Here is a 24,115-nt window from a genome sequence, read left to right as displayed (position 1 = left end):
GAAGATTGGCAATTTTTAGTGACATACTGAAGATAGAGTTACAGTAATATTTGTTGATTCATTTGCTGATGCAGAACTATTACATCAGGCACTTCCATCTCTCGGCTCTCCAGCATTATGTCCTGAGTTTTGAAATCCTGACTCACAAGCTTGTGACCAGAGGACCTCAGCAAAGAACCATGAAGAACAATGCGCTATTCATACATTTCACAACGCAGGTGTTCTTCTCACGTGGAATCCAGAATCGGTTATAGGAGAAGGTCGGGGTGGATGGCGGAGGGAAGGTCGGGGTGGATGGCGGAGGGAAGGTCGGGGTGGATGGCGGAGGGAAGGTCGGGGTGCATGGCGGAGAGACGGTCGGGGTGGATGGCGGAGGGGCGGTCGGGGTGGGTGGCGGAGGAAAGGTCAGGGTGAATATCAGAGGGAAGGTCGGAGTGGAATGGCGGAGGGAAGGTCGGGGTGGATAGCGGAGGGAAGGTCGGGGTGGATAGCGGAGGGAAGGTCGGAGTGGATGGCGGAGGGAAGGTCGGGGTGGATAGCGGAGGGAAGGTCGGGGTGGATAGCGGAGGGAAGGTCGGGGTGGATAGCGGAGGGAAGGTCGGGGTGGATATCGGAGGGAAGGTCGGGGTGGATGGCGGAGGGAAGGTCGGGGTGGAAGGCGGAGAGAAGGTCGGGGTGAATATCGGAGGGAAGGTCAGGGTGGATGGCGGAGGGAAGGTCGGGGTGGATAGCGGAGGGAAGGTCGGGGTGGATGGCGGAGGGAAAGTCGGGGTGGATGGCGGAGGGAAGGTCGGGGTGGAAGGCCGAGGGAAGGTCGGGGTGGAAGGCCGAGGGAAGGTCGGGGTGGATGGCGGAGGGAAGGTCGGGGTGGATGGCGAAGGAAAGGTCGGGGTGGGTGGAGGAGAGACGGTCGGGGTGGATGGAGGAGAGACGGTCGGGGTGGATGGCGGAGGGAAGGTCGGGGTGGATGGCGGAGGGAAGGTCGGGGTGGAAGGCCGAGGGAAGGTCGGGGTGGAAGGTGGAGGGAAGGTCGGGGTGGATGGCGGAGGGAAGGTCGGGGTGGATGGCGGAGGGAAGGTCGGGGTGGAAGGCCGAGGGAAGGTCGGGGTGGAAGGCGGAGGGAAGGTCGGGGTGGATGGCGGAGGGAAGGTCGGGGTGGATGGCGGAGGGAAGGTCGGGGTGGATGGCGGAGGGAAAGTCGGGGTGGATGGCGGAGGGAAGGTCGGGGTGGAAGGCAGAGGGAAGGTCGGGGTGGATGGCGGAGAGAAGGGGGGGGGGCCACTGTGAGTGATGACAATGGGATCCAGTGTCACGGACCGGTCCCTTCTTAGGGACCATTTACACCGTTGTGTTTTAACCCGCGCATTACAGAGCTCTAGAACGCACTAAAATGTCTGCATTTAGGTTCTCCATAATACCAATAGTACCTTTTTTTAGAAAAAAAAATCTGTAATTTATTGCATTTGGAGGCCACTTAGAGATCAGTGGTGACGCAGAACATGTTTTGACACATTGGGATATGAACAAGTCTTGGGCAATGGCTCTTATCCCCATCCACTCCAAATCCGACTTTCAAAATTACATCAAAATGAGTCAGTAACGCATGTCAACGCATTTGTGTAAGATGTTGGTGCTATATAAACACCTGTAATAAACAAATACCTGGCCGCCATTTATCCAGGTGACAACATTGTCCGTCTTCGCAAGCTATGAATTTCTTTCAGTTACAAACAACGTCTTTGTTATAAACAGGACATGGCCGGTACAGTTTACATCTCATGTTCTCACACTCGGCACTCCTTCCCACCATGACGGCCTGTGTTTGTATTGATTCACATATATTCAGCTGCAGCCACCGAGGCCAACTACCTGTGATCATTGGAAGCCCATCTGAGCCGACTACTTGCAATCATTGGTAGCTCACCAAGGCCAACTATTTCCATCCATTGGAAGCCCACCTAGGCCAGCTGCCTGCATCCACTGGAAGCCCACCTACCTTAAATCGTTTGAAGCCTAATCGTTGTGTCCAAGGTCTGGGTAATCAGATTTGGCTACCTGCAAACATTGGAAGCCCACCTAGGCCAGCTACCTGTACCCATTGGAAGCCCACCTGAGTCAACTATTTCCATCCATCGGAAGCCCATCTGAGACAACTACTTGCAATCATTGGTAGCTCACCAAGGCTAACTATTTCCATCCATTGGTCCATTGGAAGCCCACCTAGGCCAGCTACCTGCATCCATTGGTAGCTCACCATGGTCAACTATTTCCATCCATCCGAAGCCCACCTAGGTCAGCTACCTGCATTCACTGGAAGCCAACCTACCTTAAGGCCGGGTTCACACCTATGCGAATTGGTTGTGGCTTAAACCGCATCCAATTCGCATAACATTATAAAAGACATTGATTTCAATGAGGCTGGATCACATATGTGCGATGCATTCGCACTGCGTATTGCCGAAAAAACGTGCGTTTTCTAGGTATTGCGCTGCGGCTCAGGTGCAAATTCAGGCCCATTATCTTCTATGGGGACGCATCTGATTTGCAGTGTTCATTTCTCTTCAGGATTTCTCTCATTCAGCTCAATACACTTCCCCCTCCCTCTCCCCTCTCCCAGGTCTCCAAATTCGCATCTAAAACGGAGCTGATCTGCTGAACAGCTCTCTTATCTCTCTGCAGAGATAGAGCTGAAATTCGCACCGCACAAGTGTGAATCCGGCCTTAATCATTTGAAGCCTAATTGTTGTGTCCAAGGTCTGGGTAAACAGATTTGGCTACCTGCAAACATTGGAAGTATACACCTGGGCAGACTACCTAAAATCATTGGAAGCCCACCTAGGCCAGCTACCTGTATCCACTGGAAGCCCACCTGAGCTAACTACTTGCAATCATTGGTAGCTCACCAAGGCCAACTATTTCCATCCATTGGAAGCCCACCTAGGCCAGCTACCTGCATCCACCGGAAGCCCACCTACCTTAAATCATTTGAAACCTAATTATTGTGTCCAATCTTGGTAATCAGATTTGGCTACCAGCAAACATTGGACGTCCATCTGGGCAGACTACCTGAAATCATTGGAAGTCCATCTGGACCAAATACCTGCATCCACTGGAAGCCCACCCAGACTGACCACCTGCAATTATTGGACTACCTGTATTCTTTGGAAGCTCATCCAAGCCAACTTTCTGCTAATATTGAAGGCCCACTTAGGCCAACTACCTTCAATCATTAGAAGTCCACCTGAGCCAACTACTTGCACTCATTGGAAGCTTACCGCGGCCATCTACCTGCATCCATTAGAGACTTTTTGCAATCATTGGAAGCCCACTTGGGCTGACTACCTGCAATCATTATGAGCTTACCTGGGCTGACTACCTGCAATTTTTAAATCCAAGCTCAACGCACCAGTAGTTTTTATTATTAGTAGTACAAAGTAGTTTTTATTCCAACAGTCACAAATAACTTATTCATAAATCTATGGGGGTTATTTACGAAAAGGCAAATCCACTTTGCACTACAGTGCAGTCACTGTAGATCTGAGGGGAAGCTCTGAAATGAGGGGAAGCGCTGCTGAATTTATCATCCAATCATGTGCAACCTTAAAATGTTTATTTGTATTTTCCTTGCATGTCCCCCTCAGATCTACAGCGACTGCACTTCCTAGTGCACTTGTAGTGCAAAGTGGATTTGCCTTTCGTAAATAACCCCCAATGTGCTTAAAATCACACAGACATTACCCATAGGTCATAGTACAGACCGTGTAGAAATTATTTTCTCTAAATACAATACAGTCCAATCATATACAATCAGGGGTCTTCACACTTTGCGGCAAGCTGACAGATTCATCAGGACCCCTATGTGCGGATATATATGTCGCTTACAGGATCTCTTTATAAAAGATATACTGTATGTCCGTCCAGTATTGCACAATTAGAGTCTTATACTCCTATGGCCCCTTTCACATTGAGGAGTTTTTCAGGCGGTAAAGCGCTAAAAATAGCGCTGCTATCCCGCCTGAAAAACTCCTGCACTGCAGACTCAATGTGAAAGCCCGAGGGCTTTCACACTGAGGCGATGCGCTGGCGGGAGACAAAAAAATCTCCTGTCAGCAGCATCTTTGGAGCGGTGAGAGGAGCGGCATGTATACCGCTCCTTCACCGCTCCTTCCCATTGAAAACAATGGGAACCGCAGCAATACCGCCCGCAATGCGCCTCTATAGAGGCGCATTGCGGGCGGTATTAACACTTTATCGGCCGCTAGCGGGGGTTAATACCGCACCGCTAGCGGCTGATACCCGCGGCAATTCCGGCGGTATAGCGCCGCTATTTTTAGCGGCGTTATACCGCCACCGCAGCTCCCGCCCCAGTCTGAAAGGGGCCTTAGTGTTACCTTCATTTAAAAACACAGAACAATTGTCCTGTCCCCCATCCCTCAATCATACGATTGACCATAGGCGTGTGCCTGGGCACACCCTAATCACCCATGTGTGGCTCAGATTTCCTAGACCATGGGTCTTCAAACTACGGCCCTCCAATTGTTCAGGAACTACAATTCCCATCATGCCTAGTCATGTCTGTTAATGTCAGAATCTTAAAAGGCCTCATGGGATGTGTAGTTCCGCAACAGCTGGAGGGCCGTAGTTTGAGGATCCCTGGTTTAGACCCCTGAATTTTAACCAAAGCCCCCTAACAGAAATAGCAAATATTAAATTAAAAAGGGAAAATAAAAAAAAAGAATAAAAACAAAAAAAACTACTGACACCATCCATTGATCTATTGGCACCAATCTCTGCCCTTCTGACACCGTCGATATACAGCATATGCACATGCAACCATATATGATTGAGATTTGGGGTGCACACCTATGCAATTGACCTCTACCCCCCCCCCCATATCATACGATTGACCTCTAGTGCCTTCTCAATGGTATGCCAGGAGCAGTCCTGTGGTAGCCTAAAAAGGGACATAGAAAATCTGAGCCAAACTGCCCTATAGGAATCAAGTAACCAGATTTGGTTACCTGCAATCATTGGAAGCCCATTTGAGCTGACTACCTGCAATTAGTGGGCCCTACACCTGCAATCACTGGAAGCCCACCTGGGCCCAGGAGTCTGCAATTAGGATGGAGAAGCCAAAGCACATTTTCTATGGAGAGGAGGCTAGGGACAGGTAAGTGTGTTGTGTATACAGTTTGTATCCTATAAGATCTCAGAGCTCTAACATTAAACACTATGGGGGTTTCTTTACGAAAGGCAAATCTACTTGAAATTGCACTTGGAAGTGCAGTCGCTGTAGATCTGAGGGGGACATGAAAGGAAAATAAAAAAACAGCATTTTAGCTTGCACACGATTGGATGATAACATCGGCAGAGCTTCCCCTCATTTCAGATCTCCCCCTCATTTTTACAGCGACTGCACTTCCAAGTGCAATTTCAGGTGCACATTGCACTTGTAGGCCCGGATTCACAAAGCACTTGCGCCGACGTATCTCCAGATACGCTGCATAAGTGCAAATATGCGCCGTCGTATCTATGCGCCGGGCTTACAAATCAAGATACGCCTAAAAATAGGCTTCATCCCACCGACGTAACTTGCCTACGCCGCCGTAGAGTGGGCGCATATTTACGCTGGACGCATGTGGCGCTCCCATTGATTTTCTATTCAAATATGCAAGTGAGGGAGATACGGCGATTCACGAACGTACGTGCGCCCGACGCAAGTGTGCGTAAGTTATACGTACGTCGTAAAGTTATGCCCCATAAAGGAGGTGTAACTCAGCAGCATCCATGCAAAGGGCTGCACCAGAGAACACAAGCGACGTATTTTACGTAATTTACGTTGGACGTGAATATGACTAGGCGTAGGTTACGTTCACACCGTAGGCAGTGATCCGACGTATCCTAGGGAGTAGTTTCGACGTGATTCTGAGCATGCGCACTACGATGCGTCCACGGGACGTCGCATGCGCCGTTCGTTATACGTATCTGTCTGGCGCTCGGCCCATCATTTGCATGGGGTCACGCCTCATTTGCATGGCTCACGCCCACTTTCACCTATGCCGGCTTACGCCTAGGAAACCCAGCGCAGTTTTGGGAGGACTGGCTTTGTGAAATTAGTGCTTGCCTCTCTGCGCTGCATCGGCGTAGCGTACCAGAGATACGCTACGGCGGCATAAATGTGCGCCGCTGTCTGTCAATCTGGGCCGTAGTTTTCACTTGTAGTGCAACGTGGATTTGCCTTTAGTAAATAACCCCCCACAATGTACTAATAGAAGAGCCAAAAAAGGCCCCGTTGGTATGTTAGATCAGTGTTTTTCAACTCCAGTCCTCAAGGCACACTAACAGGTCATGTTTTCAGGATTTCCTTTAGATGAAACGACTGTGATTATTACTAAGGCAGTGAAACTGATCAAATCACCTGTTCAAAATAATGGAAAGCCTGAAAACATGACCTGTTGGTGTGGCTTGAGGACTGGAGTTGAAAAACACTGTGTTAGATTATTAGGCAACTTTTGTCTTCTTGTCTGTGTCAGCGATACAAATATATTATTTGTTGGACTCGATGGATGTGTCCCTTTGCAACCTAACTTTGTAAATTTGGGGTATATATTTACAAGCAGTAAATCCGACATTCACCCAAAAATTCACCGCAGGCGACTCTTCCAGGCGTATGTTAACCACTTCAGCCCCGGACCATTTTGTTGCTAAAGGACCAGTCCCCTTTTTTGCGATTCGGCACTGTGTCGCTTTAACTGACAATTGTGCGGTCTTGCGACGCGGCTCCCAAACAAAATTGGCGTCCTTTTTTTCCCCACAAATAGAGATTTCTTTTGGTGGTATTTGATCACCTCTGCGGTTTTTATTTTTTGTGCTACAAACAAAAATAGAGCGACAATTTAAAAAAACAAAAATGCAATATTTTTGCTATAATAAATATCCCCCAAAAATATATAAAAAAACATTTTTGTTCCTCAGTTTAGTCCGATACGTATTCTTCTACATATTATTGGTAAAAAATATCACAATAAGCGTTTATTAAATATAAAACCCAAAGATTTTTGCGGTGCTCAGGACAAAAAGCTACTCCATTTTCTAAGTTTAGAAGAGACGTGCAAGCCTTGTACTCGCAGAACTTTATTCCCCCTCCCCCCCAGTGTATTAATCTTTGACTTTTTTATTTTACTTATTTGAATAGACAAATTTAGTATTATGTTGTTTTCCTGCTAATAGCAGTGAACAATATGCAAATTCATTGTTGTTCTCATTGTGCTCTACACACTTCTCTTTTTCCACAAAGACAGATTAACACCGCTGCTTATTCTCAGGAAGAACAGGAGGAAGTAATGAATTCTCAAAAGTACAAAAGTCCTAAACACATTCGGGGGTTCCTTGTTCTGAAATGTTACTGATCAAACAGGAGCCATAGCACCCCATTGTTCTCTGTACACTCCGAAAGTTACACATATATTAGAAAAATATTTAGTGCATTCTACATTTTTTATTTTTTTTTTTATCTCAGTAATGTCACTGGTCTCTAGTGATTGGATAGGCTGTGTTCTCATGAATATGAAGGGTCTCGGTGATGTCACTGGTCTCTAGTGATTGGATAGGCTGTGTTCTCATGAATATGAAGGGTCTCGGTGATGTCACTGGTCTCTAGTGATTGGATAGGCTGTGTTCTCATGAATATGAAGGGTCTCGGTGATGTCACTGGTCTCTAGTGATTGGATAGGCTGTGTTCTCATGAATATGAAGGGTCTCGGTGATGTCACTGGTCTCTAGTGATTGGATAGGCTGTGTTCTCATGAATATGAAGGGTCTCGGTGATGTCACTGGTCTCTAGTGATTGGATAGGCTGTGTTATCATGAATATGAAGGGTCTCGGTGATGTCACTGGTCTCTAGTGATTGGATAGGCTGTGTTCTCGGTCTCGGTGATGTCACTGGTCTCTAGTGATTGGATAGGCTGTGTTCTCATGAATATGAAGGGTCTCGGTGATGTCACTGGTCTCTAGTGATTGGATAGGCTGTGTTCTCATGAATATGAAGGGTCTCGGTGATGTCACTGGTCTCTGGTGATTGGATAGGCTGTGTTCTCATGAATATGAAGGGTCTCGGTGATGTCACTGGTCTCTAGTGATTGGATAGGTTGTGTTCTCATGAATATGAAGGGCCTCGGTGATGTCACTGGTCTCTAGTGATGGATAGGCTGTGTTCTCATGAATAGGAAGGGTCTCGGTGATGTCACTGGTCTCTAGTGATTGGATAGGCTGTGTTCTCATGAATATGAAGAGTCTCGGTGATGTCACTGGTCTCTAGTGATTGGATAGGCTGCGTTCTCATGAATATGAAGAGTCTCTGTGATGTCACTGGTCTCTAGTGATTGGATAGGCTGTGTTCTCATGAATATGAAGAGTCTCTGTGATGTCACTGGTCTCTAGTGATTGGATAGGCTGTGTTCTCATGAATATGAAGGGTCTCTGTGATGTCACTGGTCTCTAGTGATTGGATAGGCTGTGTTCTCATGAATATGAAGAGTCTCTGTGATGTCACTGGTCTCTAGTGATTGGATAGGCTGTGTTCCCATGAATATGAAGGGTCTTGGTGATGTCACTGGTCTCTAGTGAATGGATAGGCTGTGTTCTCATGAATATGAAGGGTCTCGGTGATGTCACTGATCTCTAGTGATTGGATAGGCTGTGTTCTCATGAATATGAAGGGTCTCGGTGATGTCACTGGTCTCTAGTGATTGGATAGGTTGTGTTCTCATGAATGTGAAGGGTCTCGGTGATGTCACTGGTCTCTAGTGATTGGATAGGCTGTGTTCTCATGAATATGAAGGGTCTCTGTGATGTCACTGGTCTCTAGTGATTGGATAGGCTGTGTTCTCATGAATATGAAGGGTCTCGGTGATGTCACTGGTCTCTAGTGATTGGATAGGCTGTGTTCTCATGAATATGAAGGGTCTCGGTGATGTCACTGGTCTCTAGTGATTGGATAGGCTGTGTTCTCATGAATATGAAGGGTCTCGGTGATGTCACTGGTCTCTAGTGATTGGATAGGCTGTGTTCTCATGAATATGAAGGGTCTCGGTGATGTCACTGGTCTCTAGTGATTGGATAGGCTGTGTTCTCATGAATATGAAGGGTCTCGGTGATGTCACTGGTCTCTAGTGATTGGATAGGCTGTGTTCTCATGAATATGAAGAGTCTCTGTGATGTCACTGGTCTCTAGTGATTGGATAGGCTGTGTTCTCATGAATATGAAGGGTCTCGGTGATGTCACTGGTCTCTAGTGATTGGATAGGCTGTGTTCTCGGTCTCGGTGATGTCACTGGTCTTTAGTGATTGGATAGGTTGTGTTCTCATGAATATGAAGGGTCTCAGTGATGTCACTGGTCTCTAGTGAACGGATAGGCTGCACTTCCATGGAAATAAAGCCTCCCGGTTGTGTAATTTTTATTAATGCTTTAATATTTTTTGCATTATGACGGAACCTTTGCACACAAAATATATATTTTCTTAAAGTTCAGCTTGGTTTTTAGCTACTCCCATGACAATGAATTGTAAGAAGGGACAGCAAGGTGGAAGAGAAACTTTCTAAACACCAGCTTTGCAAAACCCTGACTTCCTCCTCCTCTGAGCACTTCCTGGTGTGTGGTTGTATATTCAGCGATTTAGGCCTCTACAAGCATTTTAACTGTTTTTGGGCCAGGACAACACGTCTGCATCAATAGTGCAGAGATCCTTCATTCCACTTTTAGTACTAGAAGCCTGATTGAGAACAAAAAAAAAATGGGTGTACTCCTCCTTTTAGTATTTTTAATAGCGCAGCCTAATTTTCCCTCGGGCATTGTGGGCCTGTGCCTACAGGGCTGCTCTTAGAAATCACGGGGCCCCATACAGGCTGCCCCAACACCCCCCCCCCCCCCCGTATATATACAATCAATATCTTCACACAAAAATACACTAAAATCATTACTAGCGGACACACACATAACAGAGCACCTGTGTGAATTAGGCATTTTTTTAATAATTTAAAAAAAAAAACATTTTTTTTATCATTTAAAAACAAATATTTAAAAAAAAAAAATTTTATAATTTTATTTTACAATTTAAAAAAAAAAAAGATTTTTTTCACAATTTGTTATTTGTGGGGGAGGCAGCACATTGACAGGGGGGGGGCACACGGGGGGGATCAGAAGCAGGCAGAACAGTGTGGGGGGTAGGTGCAGCTACAGGAACAATGCCCGGTGTCTGTGTCTCTCCTTGCAGCAGCTGAAAGCTGACAAGAGGGAGAGAATCTGTCTTTCAGCTGCTGCAGAGAGGTGCACAGGGCATCCTTCTGTAATTGCCCCTCCGTCTGACCACACACCGATTCCCCCTGTGTGTCTGGGCCCCCCCCTGTGTGTCTGGGCCCCCCCCTGTGTGTCTGGGCCCCCCCTGTGTGTCTGGGCCCCCCCTGTGTGTCTGGGCCCCCCCTGTGTGTCTGGGCCCTCCTGTGTGTCTGGGCCCTCCTGTGTGTCTGGGCCCCCCTGCGTGTCTGGGCCCCCCTGCGTGTCTGGGCCCCCCCTGTGTGTCTGGGCCCCCCCTGTGTGTCTGGGCCCCCCCTGTGTGTCTGGGCCCCCCCTGTGTGTCTGGGCCCCCCCTGTGTGTCTGGGCCCCCCCTGTGTGTCTGGGCCCTCCTGCGTGTCTGGGCCCTCCTGCGTGTCTGGGCCCTCCTGCGTGTCTGGGCCCCCCTGCGTGTCTGGGCCCCCCTGCGTGTCTGGGCCCCCCTGCGTGTCTGGGCCCCCCTGCGTGTCTGGGCCCCCCTGCGTGTCTGGGCCCCCCTGCGTGTCCGGGCCCCCTACAGTAAGGTGAACAGATTTTTAAAATGAAATCCGGGGACTTCTTTTTTTTTTTTTTTTTTTTACTAGTAATGGCGGCAATCAGCAACTCTCTGCCCGTCGCCGCCGCTGCCCGCCTCACAGCCTGTCAGGTCTTACTCTCCGGGCCCCCGACTACTACTGGATGGGGAGCAGAGGGAGATCACTCCTCCAGGGAAGGCAAGGAGATAGGCAGGCGGCTGGCCGGGACTTGAGCCAAGAACATATGAGCTGAATGGGCATGCGCCCGCAACTGAAGAAATATTCCCTCCGCTCCGACCAGCACATGACCATCAGAATGGGGCACAGATAGTGGGAAAAAAAATATTTTTTATTATTAATATATGTTGGTTGAGTGAGGAGCACACTGTATTTGATACCACATGTATTTGGCATGGCGAGCAAGGCCTGATGCAGCATGTGACAGCGCCGGTTGTGCAATGCGGCATTTTTAGCTTCAAGCTGCTGACTGTCCACCTCCCAGCCATCTGCGTTGCTCAGACAGGGTGCACTGAACTTTAATTACCTAGATAACGGTCTGATTTGTTCATACTGTCTGTGGTGTTTTTTTACGTTTTTTATCTTGACTCAAAGCCAACACAGCCTGCAAGCTATCCTCGAAGGCCGTCGGAAAGGGGGTCACCTGCCAGAGCTGGTAGATGGCTCATCGTCTATTTCTAGACTTTTCTGTGAGGATTCTTAAGGCCTTTTCGCACTTTTCGACAACAACGGTCAGACTAGGGCAGGGGTGCCCAACCAGTGGCCCGGGGGCCACATGTGGCCCGCGAAGCCCTCTGATATGGCCCTCGACCTCCTGCTCTGGGATAGAATAGAATACGGTTATTAAAGGTCAGTTGATTACTAAAATCACAGTGTATATACGGGCATATCTCTTCTGCAGCGGGTACTGGGCTGCTTTCAAACGGACCCACAGATGCAGAGCAGTGCACCTGCGGGTTACCTGCCCTGAGCCATAGACTTCTGGTAACACCTGCGAGTTTTGGTGAGCTTTTTGAAAGTGCACTAAACCTGCAAAATATAATAGAAGTCTATTGCAAAGTGCAGGAAAGCCAAAGGTACACTGCATTGCACCCGCAGTGCCGGTGAACCGCAGAGCACCAGTGTGAAAGCAGCCTTGGGCCCCTTTCACACGGTCAGTTCAACCCACTTGGACCCTCCATTCACCTCCTAAGGAGTGGCAGATGTAAACCGACTTGTGTCTTACCTCCAATCCGATCCACTAAAAAAAAGAGCATAGTGGATTGTGTCTGTATTAACACTGCATATACAGAGCGAACCCGGACCTGCCGCCCGCTCCGCTCATTGTGGGTTACCAAGTCGCTTAAGTGGCCCTTGTGCTTCAAAAGGTTGGGCACCCATGGACTAGGGTGACCAAGTGTCCCTGATTGTCCCGGGACAGTCCCGCGTTTTGCAGGTCTGTCCCGGGCATCTTTATACCAGGACAATACAGTGTGCCAGAATAAAACTGACACAGCCCCACCACCCAGAGCTGATGCCCACAAAAAATGGCCGCCACATTGGCAGTACTTGTCCTGGTCGGGGATGTCTGGAGAGGCACAATCCCTGCCCCCCCTGCTGCTTGTGATTGGAGAAATCATAAATTCCGCCTCTTGTGCTAAAAGCATGCACGGAAATATATCCATTTTCTTTATAATCTTTTTGTTTTCCTTTTAAGTCAAAGAATTGCAAAATAAATAATGATTCTCCATGAACAAAGATTGACCTATCAGGTTGAGCTGCTTGCTGATTGGTTGATCTGGTGCTGAGCACCTTGCTTGCTCTTTCTTTGCAGCCTAGAGACGGACGGACGCAGTTATCTGATAGAAGTATTTGGTTATTGGACTTTGCATGAGGCTGCCGGGTGTAATGGGAGATATGATGGACTTGTGTGCAAAGATAAGATCCTGGGGGAGCCCCACGCGGTACATTCCAGAGCGGCGCGGGGAAATCCAAGGCCGGTCAGCCTGGCGAAATGTGCGTGTGAAATATTGGAGGGCGTGCAAAACACGAGGCACCGTCTGGCCAGACTTCCTTCAGATGTCCTCCTGTGAATGATGTCATTCCGTGGCCCTTTAGATTTGTCACTCGTGGTCCTAATATACTAAATGGTTATAGTTCTGTCATATGTCAGGGTGTCATTGTTCTGGGACCCCCAAGTGTCAGGGTGTCATTGTTCTGGGACCCCCAAGTGTCAGTGTGTCATTGTTCTGGACCCCCAAGTGTCAGGGTGTCATTGTTCTGGGACCCCCAAGTGTCAGTGTGTCATTGTTCTGGGACCCCCAAGTGTCAGGGTGTCATTGTTCTGGGACCCCCAAGTGTCAGGGTGTCATTGTTCTGGGACCCCCAAGTGTTGGGGTGTGATTGTTCTGGGACCCCCAAGTGTCAGGGTGTCATTGTTCTGGACCCCCAAGTGTCAGGGTGTCATTGTTCTGGGACCCCCAAGTGTCAGGGTGTCATTGTTCTGGGACCCCCAAGTGTCAGGGGGTCATTGTTCTGGACCCCCAAGTGTCAGGGTGTCATTGTTCTGGACCCCCAAGTGTCAGGGTGTCATTGTTCTGGACCCCCAAGTGTCAGGGTGTCATTGTTCTGGATCCCCCAAGTGTCAGGGTGTCATTGTTCTGGATCCCCCAAGTGTCAGGGTGTCATTGTTCTGGATCCCCCAAGTGTCAGGGTGTCATTGTTCTGGATCCCTCAAGTGTCATTGTTCTGGATCCCTCAAGTGTCATTGTTCTGGATCCCTCAAGTGTCAGGGTGTCATTGTTCTGGGACCCCCAAGTGTCAGGGTGTCATTGTTCTGGATCCCTCAAGTGTCATTGTTCTGGATCCCTCAAGTGTCAGGGTGTCATTGTTCTGGATCCCCCAAGTGTCAGGGTGTCATTGTTTTGGATCCCCCAAGTGTCATTGTTTTGGTACCCCCAAGTGTCATTGTTTTGGTACCCCCAAGTGTCATTGTTTTGGTACCCCCAAGTGTCATTGTTTTGGTACCCCCAAGTGTCATTGTTTTGGTACCCCCAAGTGTCATTGTTTTGGTACCCCCAAGTGTCATTGTTTTGGTACCCCCAAGTGTCATTGTTTTGGTACCCCCAAGTGTCATTGTTTTGGTACCCCCAAGTGTCATTGTTTTGGTACCCCCAAGTGTCATTGTTTTGGTACCCCCAAGTGTCATTGTTTTGGTACCCCCCAAGTGTCATTGTTTTGGTACCCCCAAGTGTCGGGGTGTCATTGTTTTGGTACCCCCAAGTGTCGGGGTGTCATTGTTTTGGTACCCCCAAGTGTCGGGGTGTCATTGTTCTGGGGCCCCCAAGTGTCGGGGTGTCATTGTTCTGGGGCCCCCAAGTGTCGGGTGTCATTGTTCTGGGACCCCCAAGTGTCGGGGTGTCATTGTTCTGGGACCCCCAAGTGTCGGGGTGTCATTGTTCTGGGACCCCCAAGTGTCGGGGTGTCATTGTACTGGGACCCCCAAGTGTCAGGGTGTCATTGTTCTGGACCCCCAAGTGTCAGGGTGTCATTGTTCTGGGACCCCCAAGTGTCGGGGTGTCATTGTTCTGGGACCCCCAAGTGTCGGGGTGTCATTGTTCTGGGACCCCCAAGTGTCGGGGTGTCATTGTTCTGGGACCCCCAAGTGTCGGGGTGTCATTGTTCTGGGACCCCCAAGTGTCGGGGTGTCATTGTTCTGGGACCCCCAAGTGTCAGGGTGTCATTGTTCTGGACCCCCAAGTGTCAGTGTGCCACTCTAAGATTACCCCCCCCCCCCGTTCCTCTGTCACTCAGGTTGTTGCTAGCCCCCCCCCCCCCCAATGCCAGTTTGTTGTGATTCTGGGACCCCAGTGTTGTATTTGGGGCTCCTAGGAGAAGGCAGGGCGCTCTGTAATGTGGACGTCTCTCATCATCCAGTCACATCCTTGTATTTTGTAAACAACTCTTTCAACACTCGGATCTCCGCATCACTCAGACACTTCATCCTCGGATCACATCCGCAGCTGAAACTTGGTTGTCAACATGTTAACCACCGCACCACGCTTCCTGCCACAATCCTGGCGGCACGCGGCGTACCCCATATGTGTTCCATCAGGGTGGATATTAATCAATGATTTTATATATATATAATTTTTTTTTGTTTTTTTAAATCTGATTTTTATTTTTTATCAAATTTATTTTAATAAAATGCTTTTGGAGTAAAAATATATCTTATAGAACGTTTTCTATTTAAGAGACATTAATGGGTGGATTAGTGCCCCATCATTATTGGGGTCAGTGGGAGGAATAGTGCCCCATCATTTTTGGGGTCAGTGGGAGGAATAGTGCCCCATCATTTTTGGGGTCAGTGGGAGGAATAGTGCCCCATCATTGGTGTCAGTGGGAGGAATAGTGCCTCATCATTGGTGTCAGTGGGAGGAATAGTGTCCCATCATTGGTGTCAGTGGGAGGAATAGTGTCCCATCATTGGTATCAGTGGGAGGAATAGTGCCCCATCATTAGTTTTAGTGGGAGGTATAGTGTCCCATCATTGGTGTCAGTGCGAGGAATAGTGTCCCATCATTGGTATCAGTGGGAGGAATAGTGTCCCATCATTGGTATCAGTGAGAGGAATAGTGTCCCATCATTGGTGTCAGTGGGAGGAATAGTGTCCCATCATTGGTATCAGTGGGAGGAATAGTGCCCCATCATTAGTTTTAGTGGGAGGAATAGTGTCCCATCATTGGTGTCAGTGCGAGGAATAGTGTCCCATCATTGGTATCAGTGGGAGGAATAGTGTCCCATCATTGGTATCAGTGAGAGGAATAGTGTCCCCATCATTGGTGTCAGTGGGAGGAATAGTGTCCCCATCATTGGTGTCAGTGGGAGGAATAGTGTCTCATCATTGGTGTCAGTAGGAGGAATAGTGTCCCATCATTGGTGTCAGTGGGAGGAATAGTGTCCCATCATTGGTGTCAGTAGGAGGAATAGTGTCCCATCATTGGTATCAGTGGGGGGGAATAGTGTCCCATCATTGGTATCAGTGGGAGGAATAGTGTCCCATCATTAGTATCAGTGGGGGGAATAGTGTCCCATCATTGGTGTCAGTGGGGGGGAATAGTGTCCCATCATTTGTGTCAGTGGGAGGAATAGTGTCCCATCATTGGTGTCAGTGGAAGGAATAGTGTCCCATCATTGGTGTCAGTGGGAGGAATAGTGTCCCATCATTGGTGTCAGTGGGAGGAATAGTGTCCCATCATTGGTGTCAGTGGGAGTAATAGTGTCCCATCATTGGTGTCAGTGGGAGGAATAGTGTCCCATCATTGGTGTCAGTGGAAGGAATAGTGTCCCATCATTGGTGTCAGTGGGAGGAATAGTGTCCCATCATTGGTGTCAGTGGGAGGAATAGTGTCCCATCATTGGTGTCAGTGGGAGTAATAGTGTCCCATCATTGGTGTCATTAGGCCTAATTGTTGGTGTTTTTGGGTCATTAGGAGGAATTGTTTGCCATGTTGTCATTGGGGGGGGGGGTTATGCCCCAGTATTGGTACCAGTGGATGAAATAGTGCCCCAAGGGCTGAATAAATGCAAGAAAAGTTCTGCATTTGGACCCCAGGCTACAGATTGGAAACCATCAATCTACTTTTTCTAAGACTTTAATTGTTTTCTTCTTTTTTTTTTGCTATTGGTATAAAATCTTTTGTTTTTAAAAATAAAGATTTTAAAACGGAGTTCACCAATGAGAAGGGATCCACAGAGCTCTATGAGAGGGAGCAGAGCAGTAGCTGATTGCTTTCAGACTCTCTGTCTTTGATTGGAACCTCCTAGGGAGCCCTATGAGGGGGAGGAGTCACTTCTGTAACTCATTAGCCGTTTCTTTCTATTTCATTTCTACAATTGTTCTACCAATAAAACTATGGATGAATTCTGGCACATTTAGTTTATTGTGAATATCTACAGTGGGGGGCTCCAAACTTTTCAGTATGAGGGCCACATCATATATTCCAAAAATATTCCCGGGGAACAAAAATTCCCCCCAGAGTCCCCCCCCCCTTACATCAGGGTACCCATCAGACACCCCCCCTAAATATGGGTCACCATCAAATTTCCCCCTTACATTAGGGTACCCATCAGACCCCCCCCCGTGCCCCCTCCTTGCATCAGGGTCCCCATCAAATTCCCCCCTTACATCAGAGCCCCTTTGCATCGGGGTCCCTATCGGCCACCCACCCTTAAATCAGGATCCTTATCAAAGTCCGCCTTACATTAGGGTCCCCATTAGTCACCCCCTTACATTGGTGTCCCAATCAGACAACCCCCCCCCCCCCCCTAAATTGGGGTCCCCATAACATCCCCCCTTACATCAGGGTACCAAACAGATTCCCCCTTACATCAGGGTCCTCATCAGACACCCCCCCTTACATCAGGGTCCGCATCAAATTCCCCCCTTGCATCAGAGCCCCCCTTACATCAGGGTCCCTATCAGATATTAACCCTTAGTTCATGGTCCTTATCAAAGTCATCCCCTCCCCCTTTACATCAGAGTCTTCCCCTCCCCCTTACATCAGGGTCCCCATCAAATTCCCCCCTTACATCAGAGCCCCTTTACATCCGGGTCCCTATTGGCCACCCACCCTTAAATCAGGATCCTTATCAAAGTCCGCCTTACATTAGGGTCCCCATTAGTCACCCCCTTACATTGGTGTCCCAATCAGACAATCACCCCTAAATTGGGGTCCCCATAACATTCCCCCCTTACATCAGGGTCCTCATCAGACAACCCCCCCTAACATCAGGGTCCCAATCAGACACCCCCCTTACATCAGGGTCCGCATCAAATTCCCCCCTTACATCAGGGTCCCTATCAGACATTCACCCTTAGTTCATGGTCCTTATCAAAGTCATCCCCTCCCCCTTTACATCAGAGTCTTCCCCTCCACCTTACATCAGGACCCCCATCATAATCCCTCACAGATTTTTTGAGCGTTTCGTGGAAGCGAATTAAAATCACACAACTTTACACGTGTCCATGCACTACATCATTGTGACTGCGACTGCGGGGTTTCTTCAGGGAAGTCAGAGCTGCTTCCTTTACCAAACGTACATTTTCAGCACAGTCCAGTAATCGATATTCGATGTATATTTATCAATCTTCACAAAGATGGTGAAAGATCCCTCACAGGACCTTCAATGGAGGACTAGGGAAGTGATGTCCACCACCAAGACACCGATATTCGCTTACCGGAAAGCGTGGACCTTATAGTGCCGAGTCTCCACTAGAGTCCTTCTTGAGGAAGCTCCAGGGGGTTTCATGCTGCCAGACTGAGATTCCACTTTCCCGGAAATATCCAACGGACCAAATATCCAAAAAGGCTACAAAATATCCACATAGAGTAAAACTGATAGCAAGATTTATTTAAAAAGTACAGAACGCTTACATTTCATCAGTAGCACTCAATCAATAAAATCCAATAATCAATCAAGCAATGTGGTTCGCAATGGTCTGACTGGAGCTCCACCCGACGTGTTTTGTCTAATGAGACGTCATCTGGGGTGTAGGTCATTGCGAAATTATAATTCATGAATCCAATCAGATTATTTTTATATGCAACAATCTGGCATGAACGTCTGGCCACGGTTCTGGCTTTTAAAATGACGTTTGAGGCCTGCGCCCCAAGCCTCGTTTCCACCACAGAGATCACACCGTGTCTCTGCATCAATACCAGATTACGATGGCGTCATGGCCTGCGCCCCAAGCCTCGTTTCCACCACAGAGATCACACCGTGTCTCGGCAGAAATACCAGATTACGATGGCGTCATGGCCTGCGCCCCAAGCCTCACTCCAGACCTAAATCCCATTGAGAATCTGTGGCAAGACTTGAAAATTGCTGATCACAGACGCTCTCCATCCAATCTGACAGAGCTTGAGATATTTTACAAAGAAGAAGAATGGAGGAGAAATGTCCCTCTCTAGATGTGCAAAGCTGGTAGAGACACCCCCAAAAAGACTTGTAGAGAAAGGGGGTTCTACAAAGTATTGACTCCGGGGGGCAGATATCATTATCCCTGAATTGACTGTGCTGGCAGATATCATTATCATTTGTACACTGCCTGTCCTAACAAAGTCTCAAGGCTTTTCTTATTTTTATTTTTTTTAAGCACTGCGCAAACTGTTGGCACGATATAAATCCTGTATAAAAATAATTTTTCTTAATCCTACACTATGCCTGATCTTTGTAGCTGTAACCTCCTCTACTTGTATGTACATCCTCTTATGCGATTTATAAATAATAAAAAATAAATATATATAAATAAATATATATATATATATATATATATATATATATATATATATATATATATATATATATATATATATATATATATATATATATATATATATATAAAATAAATAAATAAATAAAAGTCCAATGTCTAAAATCGCTACAAAAAAAATAAATAGAAAGGTAAAAAAAAAATATATATATATATATATATATATATATATATATATATATATATATATATATATATATATATATATATATCTATAATATATATATATATATATATATATATAAGTCCAATGTCTAATATTGCTACAATAAAATAAATAAAATAAAATAGAAAGGTAAAAAATATATGTATAGAAGTCCAATGTCTAAAATCGCTACAAAAAAAATAAAAATAAAGGTAAAATATATATATATATATATATATAGGGCCAGATTCACAGCGGACTTACGACGGCGTATCTCCACGTACGCCGCCGTAAGTCCGAATGTGAGCCGTCGTATCTATGCGCCTGATTCTTATGCCGCGTACACACGGTCGTTTTTTTGTCTTGTAAAAAAAACGTCATTTTTTCTCATGAAAAAAAACGAAGTTTTTCAAACTTCATTTTAAAAAACGACGTTGCCCACACACCATCGTTTTTTCAAAGTGCTCTAGCAAAGCGCGGTTACGTACGACGGCACTCTGTTCCATTCAAGCTTGCGTCATAACTTGCTTCTGAGCATGCGCGGGTTTAAAACCGTTGTTTTAGCCCACTCATGATCATTTTTTTATGACACAAAAAACGACGTTTTGAAAAACGACATAAAAAATTGAAAGCATGGTCGTTTTTCAGAAGACACAAAACAACGTTTTCCCCCACACACGTTCATTTTAAATGACGTTTTTAAAAATGTAGTTTTTCATCACAAAAAACGATCGTGTGTACGCGGCATTAGAATCAGTTACGCGTAGGTTTGGCCAACATACGAGCGGCGTAAGTCTCCTACGCTGTCGTATCTTGGGTGCATATTTACACTGGCCACAAGGGGCGCTTCCGTAGATTTACGCGTCGAATATGTAAATTAGGTAGATACGCCGATTCACGAACGTACTTGCGGCCGCTAAGCCGTTTACGTAAGGCTTACGTCCGGCGTAAAGTTACCCCTGCTATATGAGGCGCAGGTAATGCAAAGAATGGACGTCGGAACAAGCGTATCTTTTTACGTCGTTTACGTAAGTCGTACGTGAATGGGGCTGTGCGTAGGTGACGTTCACGTCACAGGCAATGGGCCTGGCGTATCTTATGGAGTAAATTCGACGTGATACTGAGCATGCGCGCGCATGCGCCATTCGTTAGGCACGTCATTCACGCGGTGGTCGCGATTGATTTACATACGACACGCCCACCTCTTCCACATTTGAATTACGCTGGCTTACGCCGGCCCATTTACGCTACGCCGCCGCAACTTACGGAGAAAGTGCTTTGTGAATACGGCACTTGCCCGTCCAAGTTGCGGAGGCATAGCGTAAATAGGATACGCTACGCCCGCACAAAATTACACGCTCGTACGTGAATCTGGCCCATAAAGTCCAATGTCGCTACAAAAAAAAACAATATATAGAAACACTAAAAATATATTTTTCGTGTATTTTTCGCTACAATGTGTCAATCTGAATACATAATAAATCTTTGGTGGAAATTCCATCTTTCTGTATTCATTGATGGAGTAGAAGTCTCTACGCCTGATACAAGGGGGGGGGGAAGTTTTGTGAGCCCCCCCGTCGCTCCTTACCTTCCACGTCTTGTCACTGCTGTTCTCCCATCACCTGCAGGGGGCAGGAATCGGGGGGTCTAGGGGGGGGGGGTCCTTAGAGACGTCTGGTCCTCCTCTGATCCGGGACTCACATCTCACACAAGGCAGCTGCTGTCCTGGCAGTGACACATTACAAGTGACAGAAGGGAGGAGGGGGGGGGCGAGTTCCTCACATCCGCCCACAGGGGGAGGGCAACTACAGCACACGAGACATCAACCTGTAGTCACCCCCCCCCCCCCCCACAAGGACACTCCTTTCATGTTCCATTGATTTGTCAAATGATCGTCTGACACTGGAATTCCCTGTACGGTTCTCATGTTTTCTGAGCACATAAAAGAAGCAGAAGTCTCAGGGCTACTTCTCTTCCGAGGCTGCTGTGAGCTGCACTGTACATCACCAGCCAATCCTCTCTTCAGGCTGACAGCGTGTGAGGAGAGAAGAGTCCACAACTGGCAAATCCACACCGGGGACATTACACTGATAAAAAAGGGCACCTGATAATCAGTGCAGCCCCGACAGTGCTACCAATCAGTGCCCACCAGTGCCGTCTCATCAGTGGTGCATGTCAGTGTTGCCTATCAATGCCCATCAGTGCCGCCTATTAGTACCCATCAGTGCCGTCTCATCAGTGGTTCATGTCAGTGCAGCATATCCATGCCGCCTATCAGTGCCGTCTCATCAGTGGGGTACATAGAACTAAAGGGATCGGGGGGGGGGAAGGTGGGTGAAGGCCTATAAGGGAAGGAGAATGTTGAGGGGCTCTTGGGGGGAGGTCTGGGACTTAGTTGCTCCGCCCACACTCTGGGGCTCTTGGGGGAGGTCTGGGACTTAGTTGCTCCGCCCACACTCTGGGGCTCTTGGGGGGAGGTCTGGGACTTAGTTGCTCCGCCCACCCTCTGGGGCTCTTGGGGGGAGGTCTGGGACTTAGTTGCTCCGCCCACCCTCTGGGGCTCTTGGGGGGAGGTCTGGGACTTAGTTGCTCCGCCCACCCTCTGGGTCTCTTGGGGGGAGGTCTGGGACTTAGTTGCTCCGCCCACCCTCTGGGTCTCTTGGGGGGAGGTCTGGGACTTAGTTGCTCCGCCCACCCTCTGGGTCTCTTGGGGGGAGGTCTGGGACTTAGTTGCTCCGCCCACCCTCTGGGTCTCTTGGGGGGAGGTCTGGGACTTAGTTGCTCCGCCCACCCTCTGGGGCTCTTGGGGGGAGGTCTGGGACTTAGTTGCTCCGCCCACCCTCTGTGTATTCCGCTCGGACCTCATCACAGCACGGCGCCCCCTGGGGGGGTAAATGCATCTTCACCTGCTCATCTTGTGTCATGTGACCTGGCCGGGAGAACAGAGGAAAGGGGCGGTCTGACTCCCCTCCCCAGCGGCACCAAGCGGAGATGGAGGTGTGGCCTCTGCGCTTCTCTATGCAATGCAGGCAGATCTTGGCCGGTGGGTGGCTGTTGCAGCTTCTAATGCACATTGTGAGAGGCTCACAGTGTGCAGTGATATCAGAGGAAGACTTTTCAGTTCAGGCGAGGAGCCGGTGCAAGACTGAAGGTCGGATGTGAACGGTGTCTATGGGCTGATGGTGGTTGGGGCCCCTGTGTAAAGAATCGGAGATCACACGGGGCCCGAGGCCGAGGAACATGCATGTTTTTTGTGGTTTTGGGGGATTTGTAGAGCCCCCACCCCTCCCCCCCCCCTCCTCAATCATTGAAACAGGAACTGACTTTCATCACCGATTTACTGTAAGTCCCGGCCACCAAGGGAGGAGTCACTCTGCGAGGGGCGGGGCCACTCTTGTTTGTTGTATCTGCCAAGACTCTCTGCGCTTCGATCCTCTTCCCCCCTCTCTGGTATCAATTGGAAGGAAATCAGCCAATCAGAGGAGCCGATGAACAAACTTCCTGCACCAGTTACCCCAAAACCACCCGCTGACCCCCGACCTCTTTTCTATTTACAAGTGTCAATTTGTATTTATTTTTTGTTGGTAGAAAATTACTTGGAACCCCGAAAATTATAAATGTTTTTCTAGCAGAGACCCTGGAGAATAAATCGGCGATCGTTGCAATATTTGATGTCGCGCAGTATTTGCGCAGCGGTCTTTCAAACGCAATATTTTTGGGGGAAAATACACTTTAATGAATAAAAAAAAAAATCAAAACGCAATTCTTACCCCAATTTTCTTTGTATGATGTGAAAGACGATGATACACCGAATAAATAGATACCCAATGCGTCACGCTTTATAATTGCGCCCGCTCGTGGAAACCGCGGTACTTAGAAATTTCTATACTTGACGCTTTAAAAAATGTTTACAGCCTACCAGTTTAGAGACACAGAGAAGGTATAGTGCTAGACTTATTGCTCTTGCTCTAACGATCGCGGCGATACCTCACGTGTGTGGTTTGAACGCCGTTTACATATGTGGGCGGGACTTACGTGTGCGTTCCCTTCTGATCATGAGGAGGAACGGGGAACTTTCCTTTTTTTTTTTTATTCTTATTTCATTTATTATTCTGATTTATTTAACTTTTTTTTCTTTTTTATTCTGATTTATTTAACTTTTTTTTCTTTTTTATTCTTATTTATTTTACTTTTTTATTTTTTATTATTCTTATTTATTTTACTTTTTTATTTTTTATTATTCTTATTTATTTTACTTTTTTTTTTTATTATTCTTATTTTACTTTTTTATTAATCTTATTTCTTTTCTTTTTTACTTTATTATTCTTATTTATTGTACTTTTTCTTTTTATTATTATGTATTTTACTTTTTCTTTTGTATTATTATTATTATTATTATTATTATTATTTATTTATTTAACTTTTTCCTTATTTGTTCTTATTTATTTTACTTTTTTTACTTTATTATTCTTATTTATTTTACTTTTTTCTTTTTTATTATTCTTATTTATTTTACCTTTTTACTTTATTATTATTATTATTATTATTATTATTATTTATTTTACTTCTTATTATTCTTGTTTATTTTACTTTTCTATTCTTATTTATTTTACTTTTTTCTTTTTTATTATTCATATTTCTTTTACTTTTTTTCTTATTTATTTTACATTTTTCTTATTTCTTTTCTTTTTTTATTATTATTTATTTTACTTTTTATTATTCCTTATTTATTTTACTTTTTTTCTTGTTACACTGTCCCTTTTTTAATTAATTGTATTTTTTCATCACTTTTA

The 24,115-nt window shown here is 46.9% G+C and overlaps 1 protein-coding gene across 2 annotated transcripts in view; it reads right to left on the bottom strand.

Annotated features, from left to right (window-relative positions):
- Positions 1-21,037, bottom strand: part of PIK3R5 (phosphoinositide-3-kinase regulatory subunit 5) — an 83,672-nt gene extending 62,635 nt beyond the window's left edge. Inside the window, exon 1 of one of the 2 annotated variants that reach the window (XM_040331125.1) lies at positions 20,911-21,037. The gene's annotated coding sequence lies outside the window, so the exon portion shown is untranslated. The remainder of the gene's footprint in view (positions 1-20,910) is intronic. The other variant, XM_040331126.1, reaches the window with a different exon arrangement.
- Between the last annotated feature and the right edge of the window lie 3,078 nt (positions 21,038-24,115).

The sequence above is a fragment of the Rana temporaria genome, chromosome 12 (assembly GCF_905171775.1).
Source record: "Rana temporaria chromosome 12, aRanTem1.1, whole genome shotgun sequence".
Lineage (NCBI taxonomy): Eukaryota > Metazoa > Chordata > Amphibia > Anura > Ranidae > Rana > Rana temporaria.
Note: the sequence above shows the minus strand (reverse complement) of the source record. Positions and strands in the feature narration are given on the sequence as shown.